Genomic DNA, 14,683 nt, shown 5'->3' with positions numbered 1-14,683 from the left:
CGGTGGGCGGGTATTTCCAGATTTGGATCTGTCATCCTTTAGCGTCCGGGGAACAGTGGTTTTCCGCCCCGTAAATGGGACGCGTGGCAGGCGGCGGGGTTGTTCGGAGCCCCCCTCCCCGATACCGCCTTTGCCCAAAGGTGGTGCAGGGAAACCGCTTACCACCCTCCCCGTTACCACCTTCCCTCCTACGTCACCTACACGTCACCATGACATCGGACCATCTCCCACCCCGCACCGCGTGGCCCTCCACGTAGCCCTGCCACCTTATCCGCCCGCCACCGTGTCCGACCACACTGGCCTCCACCTCAGCGCCCACGTCACCCTCCGTACCCGGGCCCGCCATGACGTCATGCTGACGTCATCGGCGGAAAAGCGCCAATAACCCGTTTTTGCCAAAATTGTCGTTATAAACGCCCGAAATAGCCGTTTTGTGTCATTTTCGAGCGAAATACATAGAACTCTTGTTTCTGCTTCGGCGCCAGATTGTTCCCGAACCTCCAAATTCGAATTTGTGACCGCCCGAGCTTATCAACTCAGCTACATTGAGCCTTCACAGTTCGGCCCGCAGGCTTTTCAAGCGATTTTATCCAGGTATTCACCATAATTCTCCCATTTCGCCCATACATACCATTTCTCTGCAAATTCACCATTAAAGCACTTGTCAAATTCCAAATTAAACTCTGTCTGCCACCTAAAAGTGAGCTAAGGTAACCTGCATTGCCCCAGCACCATAATTTAACATTAAAACAGTCAATTCGCGGACCAAAATTGTAAATTTGTCCTCGAGGTGCCCGGCATTGTTCCCTTTTGCCGGGTGTAGACCAGCTGCAGCTTTTTACCAAAGTAAATCTCACATACCCTCTGCAATCATCCTCATAAATTCACAATCCCTGTGAATTTACTAGCAAACAGAAAAAACAAGTCTGCCAAGCCTGCCTTTTCAACTTTGAGGAGAATTTCAAGTATTGTCTGTTAAGCCTGTCACTCAAATCTTTGAGGAACCTTGCAAACCATTGTAATCACCTCAGTTAAATTCAAACTGCATAATGGCTGCTCCTGCACCCTCAGCCCTCAGTGTTGCTCCATTAAATCCACCAAATAAAGACCTGGAGTCCTTGCCTCTTGCTGATAAGGACTACCTCATTGAAGATTTTGTGGGTAACAGGGACTTTCTGCAGACCTTCAGGCAATTGAGAGAGGACTACCTGAATGGTCATGATACATATGGGATATGGGAGTCAAACCTGCCATACTACTATCTCCCCTCTGTAAATGTTTTTCCTGAGATCATTCGCCTATGTGTTGAAAACTATGATGTGCAGCAAAGAGCCATTAAGTCTCCATCTGGAAGCATCCTCTTTCACATCAATCCTGAAACTATCAATAAGATGCTCCACTTTGATCAAACTGAGCTGCTGTTCCCCTTTTCCATGAATTATCTACCGGACACTGGTGCCAAGATGACCAGTGAGGATATTCAGAAGGTCACCAGGACATTTGTGAAACCTGAATGTCAGCCTGCAGGGCCTCCTCCCTACTTGGATGTCTATTTTACTTAGGTAGGCAGAATGTTGCTAGACATGATTGCTTATGTGTTGGGATACAGAACCAGTGAGCATGTGGATGAAACAATGCTGGTATTGCTAGCTGCTTACAGCCCAGGCCAACCCCCTGCCCGCAAATATAACTTTGCCAAGTTCATAGCTAACAAGATTCATGATCAGCTGTGCAAGGTAGATAGACATGGTCTCTTCAAGTACTCATCCTATATCTACCACCTTTTTATGTACTATCAGTCTGAGGCTTTTCCATGCTACATCAAAAAGCTAGACTATATAGGGGAGAGAAGATCTGTTATCTTCTGGACATCTGTCTATCACCAAGTCCAAACCTCACCCTATTCCTATTGTGAGTTTGTTGACCAATTTGTATACCCTGTCTCTTGCCTATTGATGAGGTCCCCTCCTCCCAGAATATCAACTGAGATACAGAAAGCTCTGCAGCTTTCCAAAAAGTACAAAATAGGTGATTGGTACCTATATGAGAATCATACAGTCATCAGAGTCTATGGCTGTGAGCTTTGTCCATACAGGCTCCCAAAATATGTGCCTATGAGGATATTTGCCTTGGAGTATTACAGGCAGTTGATTCAGTCTGACCTCACTCACTTCCATAGCTCCAAGAAGAAAGCCCACCTCAAGTTCAAACACCAGGTGGGCCCCTTCATCATGAATAAGAAAGAAGGATGGGAAGATGCCGACCTAATCCTCAAAGATAAATACAAGCTGTCATATAGTTTTCAGTGGGTCCCTTATGACCCTGAAGGCTTCATCACTGCTAGAAGAATCAAGTACAGGCTTCTAGGTTATAGGCATTGTAAATACCCATATATTGAAAGATATTCCAACCAGCAAGAATGGCAGCAGGACACTCTAATTGAAAAACTAACTGAAGAAGAGACAATGTTAAAGAATGTCAAGGAACTAGAAAAAACTCTTGACCTAGACTCTGTGCAGTAGGTACCCTTCAAACGGCCTTATTCAGCAGGAGAAGGGACCTCGGCCTCAAGGACCGCACCAGCCACACAGGCACCTTCCACAGCAGCACCAGCTACAGACAAAGGGAAAGGCATAATGGTGCTGAAGATGAAACCGTGAAAAAAAAGTCTGCCCCTCCAAGTGGGCAGCAACCAGAGCAGCAACCAGAGCAACCACAAGGGCAGCAACTGGAGCAGCAGCAAGAGCAGACTCCCCCTCCACAAACTGAGCCACCGACAGCCCCAATTTTTCAAACCCCAGCACAAGAATACAGGGGTACGAAAAGAGCCAGAGAAGAGTCCACTCCTGCTAGTGGATTCTCCCAGCAACCCCAGACCAAGAGGCCAAGAGATGATTCCCCGGAGGTAGAAGACATCACTGAAGAATTCCTTGACAGTTCAAGGAAAAACAGGGAGGGCAGCCAGCACACAGGGACAAGCTCCTTTCAGCAGGAGCAAGGATTACAACTTGGTTTGGAGGTGTCATCCCCCTCCCAGCAGAGCAAGAAGCCCAAAGGCACTAAGGACTTCTTCAAGCAAATAAAGGCACAGAATGACCTGCTGAGGGTGGAGGTTTATAAACAATTTCTCAATGCCACACCAGCCCAAAAGGAAAGGCTAATGTTTGTATATGACATTCAAGAGGAGAAAATGATCCTCAGCCATTTCAAGCCTACAGTGCCCCATCCAAAATCAGCAGCAGATTATGTGAAGACAAGGGTGGAGGTCCTAGCCAAAGACATCCATCCCATGGACCAGATTGAACTCCACAAACAGACTGGAAAAATGGTCTATGCAACCTTGGTGGAGAGGGAAACATTGGCCCATGAGCTAAAAGAGTCACTCAAAAATACCAACACTCAGTTGGATTTTGAGAGAATGTCCTCCCTAGCCAAAGATAACAGAATAAAGTTACTAGAGGACATTATTGTTGACCTAGGGCATGATCCTAAGGATCCAAAGGGTGTAAAGGCCCTTATGAAGAAAAAAGAAGATGACCTCAATGCATTAAAGAAGAGGTTAAAGCTGCAGCCCACAGAGCACCCTCAAACAACAGAGCTACAAAAGGAAAAACAGGCTGATGAGCAACTGGACCTCATAATGCAGCTAAATCAAAAGGTCCTCGATTTGGAGAATAGCTTGAAGGAGCATTGCAAGATAAACAGGGAGAATCTACATCCCAAGCTCCTCCAACTACTTCAACCACTGCAACAACTACAGAGCTAGCAGTGGCCCCTACAACAGAAGCAGCAGCAACAACAGCAGCTCCAGATTCCAGCGCAAGTGTGGAAGAATTAACCAAGGCCATTAAGGAAATGGAGCTCCAGGAAAATGAAATAAAGAAGGCCAAGGAAAAATTGGCAGAACTAGATGCCAAGTATGACAAATCAAAAGTGACCGTAGCAGAGCAAGGCAGAGAAATAAAGGCTCTAAAAGAAAAAATAAAAGCCTTGGAGAAAGAGCTAAATCTGGAGAGTGCCATGGCTGAAATAAAAAGAATTCTATGGGCCAAAATTGGCCAATCCATCACTCAACAATGGAGGTCAATTAAGACTATACATGAGCAGATGGATTTAATTGGCCAAGCACAAACAGAAATTCAGAGGGCCAAAGCAACACTGGGAGACAAGCCTGAACAAGCAAACAGAATGATAGATTTCCTGAACAGGCAAGAAAAGGAGGAGCTGGAAGCCATTGGCATTGTCAACAGGACAGAGGCTGTCCTCACAGCCAAGAAAGTACTCACTCTCAGGAATTATGTACAGACTGTGGAGAGAAAGTGCTTTGAAATACAGGCTGAGGTGCATGAGTACCAACACAAGATGGCAGCACTGCAAGCAAAAGGACTGCCCAGCCTACTAAGCGGTACAGGAAAGTTGATCTCCCGAGATCAATTTGCTAACAGGATGGCTGCTTATATTGAAAACCAAATCACTGCATCTGGCAGTACCTCTCAGGAAACAGGGCCTCCAACAGGACAGAGCTTATATAATAAACTTGAAGGCCTATTTTTTATTGAGAGTGAGGTGAAGCACCTTTTTGAAATTCCTCCTAATTTTTACAGGTATATAGAGGCCGATGAAACTTTAATTAAGATTCGAAGACATCAAATGCCTAAGGAAGATTGGTGGCAGGCAATGCTTCAAATTTTTCCACGGTAGCCTCAGTTGCTCGGTCGCTGCCATCTCCAGCTCACTAGAAGACAAACAACAGGAAAAGGTTAGCATTTAAGGCAGCTGAAAAGTGACTCAGCACATGTACAACGACAACTAGCCCAAAGGATAAGAAAAAACGCATATCTTTGACAGCTTATCCTCAGCCGACTCCAGCAGCCACCAAGTCAACAGTCTCTGACCATTTTGACAGCTAAAGCACTGAAGAGTTATTACAGCATTAACTTTTTCAGCTACAACGCTCCAGGAGTTGGCATAACATCAATGAGCCATTAACTCATTTCCTAGATATTTTTCATGTAAATTTTGTATATATACCCCCCTTAGTAATGTATAAAGGGTTGGTAATTTTCACTCTGAGGCAAATGTATTGTACACTTTCAGAATTCTCTAATACAAAGGGCTAGATCAGCTTAGTGATTTCCTGAAATTTTGATGTCTTGCTGATGACCTGCATGCGGTTGCAGAATTCTTGTGTTGTCTGATGAAATAATAAGTTTTCCTTAATCTCTGTTTGTTTTCCTATGTTCATTAAATCATACTCATGTTTCACTGACTAGCAGTAAAGAAAAAGAATAGTGCATGAATTGTCTGGTTACACCTTGTGCTCAATTTTTACTGTTGTAAATGTTTTTCTTCAGGATTAACTATGGACATGAATTCTTAAATGCTCATGTTTTTATTAATTCTATAATGTGAATGTTGTCTAGAAATTCTTCACTGCTTTTAAATAACACTCTCACTTCTTTAGCATACCAGTTTATTGGAAGATCCTTAACTGCCTTTCATGAACTGGACACATCACACTTAATCACAATTTCAAAGTATTGTTTCTCAGATAGTTATCCAGCTCTACAGCTTCACTACTATATCAATATAGCACACCAAACAACTAAAGGACCACTGACTCCATTGCCCAATGACCTATAACATTCTAGTAAGAACATACATATCTTGACTGAAACATTATCCAACCAAATACAAAAAACAAATCTTGAACATCATAACTAACCTGAAATTTCTACACAAACAGAGCTAAACCTTAAAGAGAGAGCCCTCTCTGATTACAGCCTGGCTAGAAGCTGCAATCCAAAGATTGGTTAGTGGTTACCCCGGCCGTATTCCCTTCGGCGTCAAAGGGAACAACCTGGGTGTTAACATTGTACGGACCCTTATTGTTCATGTGTGTCTCTATTAGGGTAGTACTACTACCTCTCTCTTAGAGGCTCACTTCTCCTCCCCTCTACAATGAAATAACTTTGACACACATACGATCGGACACTCCCAAGGCACACCCCCTTGCTTTTCAAAGGCGCATTCACACTCCTCTCTCTTGCTGACACCTAGATCCAAGGCATATCTTTTAAAATACATGGCAACCAAGTCAATATCTGAATGGGGCTCCTAATCCAAATAGTGTGAGGTCTAATTTGGACTTCACATCGGGGAGACGCCTTGGTTGATGGATTTCCAACACTGTCAACAGATGGAATCATTGAAATTTATACTCTATGATGGTCTATGGACCCTTTCCTTTCCATGCTTTCATCATAGTAAAGAGTGTGATATTATCCAAATCCATGTCCTTTGGGAATTCCTTCATATTTACCTTAGTCACACATGTGTTATAGCACCATTTACCACTTTTGGTAGATCTAATGCTTTGTTTATGGCCTAGGGCAAGCCTTCCTTCCAGACTTGGTCCAAAATCTTAAAAAGCAGTGTTTTATTCCCTATACACTACTTTTCCATGTGATAAAAGCATGTACATGTGGGTCAGCATGTACCCAACCCACGTACATATGTTAAAACACTTTAAAAAAATAAATTTCCTTAATTTCGGGCGGAGTTCACAGGTTTTACCTATTACTCACCTCCTATTGCCCGTGGCCCAACTGTTTCCCAACTGAAAAAACTAATTTGGAAAGGTATAAATAAACATCTATGGGAAGGCCTTAAGGGAGAAAAGTATGAGATATTGATACTATAATGAGATTATTCCTGATCAAGTCTAAAGGATCCATGTGCCTTCTACATTCCCCAAATCTTCAGGAAACCCTTGTTTCCTTAGTTATAGATATCCCCCATCTTGATTGAGATATCCTTATGTTGGTGATGGAGGAAGATTATTGAAGGTCAGGGAAGGACAGATCCTGAGGATGGTTCCACTTGGAGCCGGAGAAAGACTCAGGTCATATTTCTCCACCTTATCTATAGCTTACTTCAATAAAAAGGAATGTTGTTCTGTTTCCAACATGAAATGTGTTTATGCATCAAAGTTGTGTTGTAATTCATTTATGAATCTTTATTGATGTATAATTAGTCATTCATTTATATGATTTAAAGTTAACATCATGTATATCCTTTATGTTTCTACTATCTTGTATGTTCTATTTGAATAATTTTCAGGTTTCAAGAACATTGGGAGAAGTTGAGGGTTTGCACCCTGCGGGATCTACCCAAATGAAGGACATCGGGTAAGGACACTCCTACATGATTTAGTAGATTAAGGATGTTTAATGATTGCTTGAGAATTTATTGTTGAGGTTTTCCCTCTTCTCTGTTGGGGTTCTCAACCCAAAGCCCTAGGGTGGTTTCACCTGTAACAACATGGCATCCCCACATCCTCAAGAATGGGTTTTTCCTAGTTTCTTCTGAATTTTTATGCTTTCCTATTATCGGGTACCATTAAGCTTCAAAATTTTCCCAAGATATTGAGAGGGCAACTCCCTGATTATCCCCATCTTCCTCAATAATTTCTAGAGCTAAAGGTTATTTTGAACTAAGGGAGATCCCTTGAGCTTGTGGTCATAGGGGGGCAAGGATTCCTCCTCCTAGATGTGATTTTTTTGAAGCCATCAAAATTCTTTGACATCACTTGCTTATGTGGCTCATCTTTCTACATTTGTTGAAATTCTTGAAATAGATCGCCATATTCATGATATCATTGGAAAAGAAATGGGACATGCTCATAATTTATAGTTTGATTCCTGACATTTTCTTAATAAAAGATGTTTATCAAGGTAGATATGGATTGGAAGATATTCATACAAGATATTCATACATGCATAGATCCATGCATAGAAAGTATATCAACCCAAATTTGTTGCCTGATATATTTTGACAAAACTCCCTATGTTTTTTCTTATAACCTCGAGTGTTCCTTCCTCCAAAACATCCCTTGGTAGAGAGAAAAGATGTACCCAAATCATAACAACAAGGAATTCTCATTTTTAATGACAGTATTATTCCTTCTAGAATCTGATAAACAATCATGCATTATTTAAGAAATGAGGACCATGTTCAAATACCCTAGTTTTGTCCTTGAGAGTTACAAATATGACCATAAAGAATCATGTTTCCCTTAATTTTATATCGATGTGACCCTTTGGTTTCTATTTATGATTGATCCATCCCTTAAGAGATTTTTTGGATGGCCATATGACTATGACTATGTAGATTATTGTGTGGTTTTTTATGTATTGAATGTATGATGATATTGTTGGATTTTACTTCATATTTTGGATCTAGAATTAATTTTGGCAAGCATTGGCCCTGTTTTTGGCATTTCTAGAAGGTGCCTAAGGTGGATTTCCCATCAGCATATTACCTCCATTTTTATTGGACTAGCTTACTTAGTGTTGATTGAAGAGATGTTTTTGCACTCCTAACAATGCTTAACCTACTCTCTCCAATCACAATATTTTTGGAGGGAATTCCACCCCTACAAATTTCACCATGGCACTATAGAATAACTAGGTTCACAATAGAGAAATCAAATATCCTTACTTCAGATTAAAACCCTAACACTAAAACAACACATTTTTCCTATTATATCATACATGACTTTTTGTTTATGCTAATGCTCATTTTTTAAAAATATGTTTACCTAAAGCTAAAAATAGTAGACACGTATCACATATTTATATTTATATAGATGCTTTTAAGCTGCTAATTTTTAATAAATATATGTTTAAAAAACTTGCAATGTGATCATTTTTAAATAAACATGCAATGATATATATATTGATTTGGTTTATATTTTTTTAAAACATTTAATTATATTAATTTTCGATTAAAAATAAGATATTAAGTGTTATATAGTTCCACTCATTATGTATTTTCATATACTAATTAAGTTTACAAAGTTTATAAATATAAAAAAAATAATTAGATTTCATGTTTTATACGGGGGTAATTACAAAAATATGAAATATTAGTTATTATATTTTTCTACATACCATACATGTTTTATATGCTTATTTAATTTAAAGTTTATAAATATAAAATATGAATATATAATTATTATTTTGTTATTAACATTTGCGAAAATAATAATAATACAAGGGGAATAATTGCGATGTAACATAGACCTTATCTCTACCGCTATTTAATTGATTATTTTACATAAAGATTTTCGCAGAGTGGAAGTTATCTACATTGACGTATACGATATTATTGGTGCTATTCATATTTCCGAATATATTTTTGTATTTGTGCAGAGAGGCATGTATCTCATCCACACTACTTGTTCTACACTGCTTGCTCCACACAACGACGACTACACAGCCTTTTTACGCACTATATCTGGACATGTAACTTTATTATGTGGAGAGGTCCGCATTTAGTTCACTAAAGGCTTTTGTTGCTAATATTTTAGTAAGAAATTGGCGTATATGATATTATTGGTGATATTTTTATTTCCAAATATCTTTTTGTATTCGTGCGGAGAGGTTTGTATTTTATCTACATTTGTGTCTCAGCCCATGCTTGTTCCACACAACAATGACTACACAACTTATTCTGTACACGCTATATCTAGATACGTAACTTTATTTTGCGCAGAGGTCCGCATTTCATTCAAATTTTTTTCCCATCTATTTCGTCCATTAAAGGATTTTATTGCTAGTATTTTAGTAATCAATTAACGTATACGATATTATTGGTGATATTCATATTTCCAAATATCTTTTTGTAATTGTGAGGAGGGGTTTGTATTTCATACACGTTGCTTTTTCTACATTGCTTTCTCAACACAATGACAACTGTGCAGCATCTCCCATACAATCTATATCTGGACACATAAATCTATTGTGCAAAAAGGTCCACATTTCGTTCACTAAAGACTTTTATTGTTAATATTTTAGTAAGCAAATGACGTATACGATATTGTTGGTGTATATTTTGTATTTGTGCGAAGAGGTCTGTATTTCATCCACATTTGTGTCTCATCTGCACTATTTACTGCTATTTAATTAATTCTTTTGCATAAATATTTTCATAGAGTCGAAGCTGTCTACGTTGACATATACGATATTACTGGTGATATTCGCATTTCTGGATATATTTTTGTATTTGTGTGGGGAGGTATGTATTTCATCCACATTGCTTGCTCCACACAATGATGACTGCACAACTTCTTCCATACACATTGTATCTGGACACGTAACTCTATTGTGCCAAGAGATATACATTTCATCCATTAAAGGCTTTTATTGCTAATATTTTAGTAAGCAATTGACGTATATGATATTATTGGTGATATTCATATTTCTGAATATCTTTTTGTATTTGTGTGGAGAGGTTCGTATTTCATCCACATTGCTTGCTCCGCATTGCTTGCTCTGCATAATGACGATTGCACAGTATATTCCATACGTGCTATATTTTGACAAGTAACTCTATTATGCGTAGATGTACACATTTTATGCATTGCTTTGTTTGCACAACTTTTTTCATACACGCTATATGTGGAGACCCCACCAGAGCGAATAACTATTTTAGTAAACAGTTAACATATATGAAGTTATTGCTAATATTTTGTATATTTTGAAGATGTACAGTGCGAAAGTGCTCTTTATACAAATGTCTACACTTTGCACTAAGTGTTCATATTATTGTTAATATTTTAGTTATAAATGATAATAACATTTTTTATATTCATATTATTGATAATATTTCTATTGTAAATTGTAACACCCCCCCCCCTCCACCCCCATATTTACTCACTTTAACCAAGCACATAGTGAATATGTAATTTACAAGTCATGAATGCATATTTGAACATAGGAGTCTAATACCCTCTCATAATAGTTGCAATAACATTTTTTAGCTCATGTGTTCATTAACCATTCATCAACTAATCAAAACATATCAAGAGCCATAGTTAGAACTTGTTATGGAACCAAGCTTATAACCAGAATGATAACCATGATAGAACAACCATCAAAGCCACATAATAAGAAGTACAGTACTCACAGAATACAATAGGAAAAATCTCTTATTAACATATGAAAACCCAACCAAGTCAAGAACTTCTACGTACCATCGGACCATAGATTTGGCTGAACCAAATATCTCTTTTAGCCAATCACCCTCGTGCCATATTCCAATCATGAATGTGGGATCTCATGGAATAAAGCAACCAAAACCAAACCATGTCTTCCAGATGTCAAACCACCTCGACCCTCAACCAATGATTCCACCTCGTGATCGGACATCACTAATCATCACCAGATCGGTCTCTACTCAACTTGTCTAGGGCTCCAAAGAATTTGTTTCAACCTAGCTCCAGTACTAGTAATTGAACCCCCAGCTTTCGCAGGGCTCCAAATCGTTTGTCCAACCAAGGCTCTAGGACTACTAGCTCAACCCACCAAGGGCTCCAGAGCGTTTTTCCAACCAAGGTTTCCAGGACTAGTAATTCAACCCAAGTTTTTCCAAGGCTTCCATATCGTTTTTCCAACCAAGGCTCCAAGAACTAGTAGATCAACCCATAACCATTAGGAACATGAGCACCAATCAAAAAATATATGGGAAAACCCACAACACCATGGCTATCCAAGAAATGGAAAGGCTAGGAAAAACCATTGTCAATCCAGGAAATCCTCCATGCCAATGGAAGGTCATAACCAATTAATTGCATGCATATACCATGCATGTCAAAACTAGAAAAGAAATTATACATTCAACTCGGTACTTGTAAAGAAAACTTGTTGTGGTTGTTGATCCCATTGTCCCCTTGCGCTTTCCTGCTTTTTCTTTTCCTTCTTTCTCCAAATCCAAAGTATGTCACAGTGCTCCAAGAAACTCGAAGTGTGCAAGAGTGAGAGAGAGAGAGAGAATAGAAGAGAGCTCCAAGCTAAAAATGACAAAAGGTTGTGAACTGATCCTCAAAAGCCTTTTTATCATTTTGGCCTCTACTTTCTTCATTTTCCTCTATTTTTCCTTCAATTTTCTTCACATGCAAATCTATGACCTTTCACCTTCATTTTCTCTTATTTCCATTTATTTCATAAATAAAATGCCAATAAATGCCTCTTTTCCATTGCCTTTTCTAATCTCCATAGCCATAAATTAATCACAAGTGATACCCATCACTATGGTGTTGCCCAACATTCAATTTGGAATATGTGTCCCATGAAGTTGTTCTTATTTTTCCCTTATTACCTTTATTACATGGATTTTTAATTGAGGTTGTTACAGAACCATCCCCCTTGCAGGAAGACTATCCTTGGTGTTCAATGACACTTCTAAACCAACAAACACATGTTTCCCATGGAGCTTTATAACATAGATCGATGCAGCATTTACATCATATCCATCTTTTGAAAACATAAATAACATATCATGAACACAATACAACTTATTGGAGCTTTATAACATGACTCGATGTGGTATTTACAACATACATATGCACATATACATAACCAAAACACAACATCAAACATATATCAAAATAAATCCACTCAACCAACTAATAGAGAACGATATATAGCCTGCATCTGATTAGACATCTCCCATGTAGCTTCATCGATCCCAAAGTGCTTCCATTACACTTTAACTTGCTCGATTGCTTGATTCTGGAGCATGAGCATATTTCGCTGCAAAATGCACTTAGGTTCTAGGTGAAATTCTCCTTCTTGTTCCACCTGCAATATAAACCATTCAATCACATGATCAACATCTTTCACATACTTCTTAAGAAATGATACATGGAAAACATCATGGACTTTCACTGTTGGAGGTAGTGCAAGTCGGTAGGCTACTGATCCAATCCTCTCAAGAATCTTGAAAGGTCTGCAATATTGAGGTGCCAACTTGGCACATGATCCAATCCTCAAGGATATTTTCTTGGGCTTGATGTTCAATTACACCTATTCCCCAATTTGAAACTCCTTGAACACCTTGTTATGATCTGCATAACTCTATTGTCTATCCTATGTTGCCTTTAGATTCTTCTTGATAACCTACATTTCTAGTTCCATCTCTGCTAACATGCCTGGTCCAATCAATACCATGTTCACTAGATCACTCCAACTGATTAGAGTATTACACCACTGCCCATAAAGTTCCCCAAATGGACTCATCCTCAAGTATTCTTGATACACATTATTATATGAAGATTGATAGGAGTATTACAACACTTCCCATAAAGTGCCTCAAATGGACTCATCCTTAAAGATTCATGATATCTATTACTATAGGCAAACTCCACCAGTGGAAGATACTCTTCCCACTTTCGTTGTTAACGTATGACATACATTCTCAACATGTCCTCCAAAATCTTTTTGACCCTCTTTGTTTGACCATCAGTTTGTGGATGATAAGTTTTACTGAAGGCCAACTATGTGCCCAAACCTACAAATAACTCTTTCCAAAACCTTGTTGTTAACTTGGCATCTTTGTATGGCACAATCCTCCTAGGAATACCATGTAACCTCACTATATCTTTGATGAAGACATGTGCTACCTCACTATATGAATAAGTAGATTTCACTATAATGAAGTGAGCTACCTTTTTCAATCTATCAACCACAACCATAATAGAATCATGTTATCTATATGTCCTCAGAAAACCTGTAATGAAGTCCATGGAAATGACCTCCCATTTCCACTCTAGAATCAGAATCGGCTACAGTAATCCATTTGGATGCTTACACTCTACTTTTACATGTTGATAATCCAAGCATCTCGCAACAAACTCTGCCACCTATTTCTTCAAATTCGGCCAATGGTAGAACTTTTTAACCATTGTCAATTTATTTTGATATCCTAGGTGACCTAAATGCAGTTCAATATGAAATTCCCTCGAGACAAGCTTCTTGATCTCATTTTTGTTTGACACGTAGATCTTATCCTTAAATATGACCAAACCATCTTCCTTGAGATGATAGTCCACATCTTGTTCTCCTATACCATGTCTTTTCCCATAAGAAAAGTTGTAATTTTATTAATAATAACAAAATTACATTTTGTAGATGCTAAATCGCATATGCAAAAGCAGATCAAAAGACTGTTGTCAAAAGAAAAGCCAGAAAGTAGAAATTAATGTACAATTGGGAAAATTTATGTTTTTCTCCCTTTTTTCTTCTCAACCTTTCGCCACTCCCCTTGAGTCGGTGAGGACGAAAAAAGTACTAGAGAATTGCCCTCCACAGGGTGAGGATTGTCTTTGTCTGAATCGGAGTGGTCTGAAGAATGATGTCTTTTGGCTCCACTGGTGTCCATTATGTCTGGTATCTTCTCCGGCAAAGAGTCCATGAGATCCTGTGCTACAGATTCCTTAGTTTCTGGCGCCTTGTGTGTCTTGGGAATGGTTTCCATAGCTACCTCCTCAATTGGGCCATCATCAGGAACTGGTGGAGGGATAGTTGCCTCCTCATCCTTTGCTGCTTCATATAGATTCTCTGTGTGTTGCCAGCCTCTTGGTTTTTGTGATTGCTTCTTATTTCTTCTGGTGTCTTTTTTGACTTGTGGGCAGTTACTGAGAAGGTGACCTATTTGTTGACAGCCACGACACCTGAATGTCGTATTCTCATAATCTAATGGTTGTTTCCACTGTGTGTTATTATGGATCAGAATTATGTTGTCAGGTAAGCCTTGACTAAGGTCTACCTCTACACAAATTCTCACAAAAGTATGTATGCCTCTTGAAACTCTTTCCACGTCTATCTTGAGGTATTTTCCT

Source organism: Pinus tabuliformis, chromosome Q (assembly GCF_031772625.1).
Source record: "Pinus tabuliformis cultivar Carrire ecotype Pingquan chromosome Q, CPIR1, whole genome shotgun sequence".
Lineage (NCBI taxonomy): Eukaryota > Viridiplantae > Streptophyta > Pinopsida > Pinales > Pinaceae > Pinus > Pinus tabuliformis.
The sequence above is the reverse complement of the archived record's forward strand: the minus strand, read 5'-3'. Positions refer to the sequence as shown.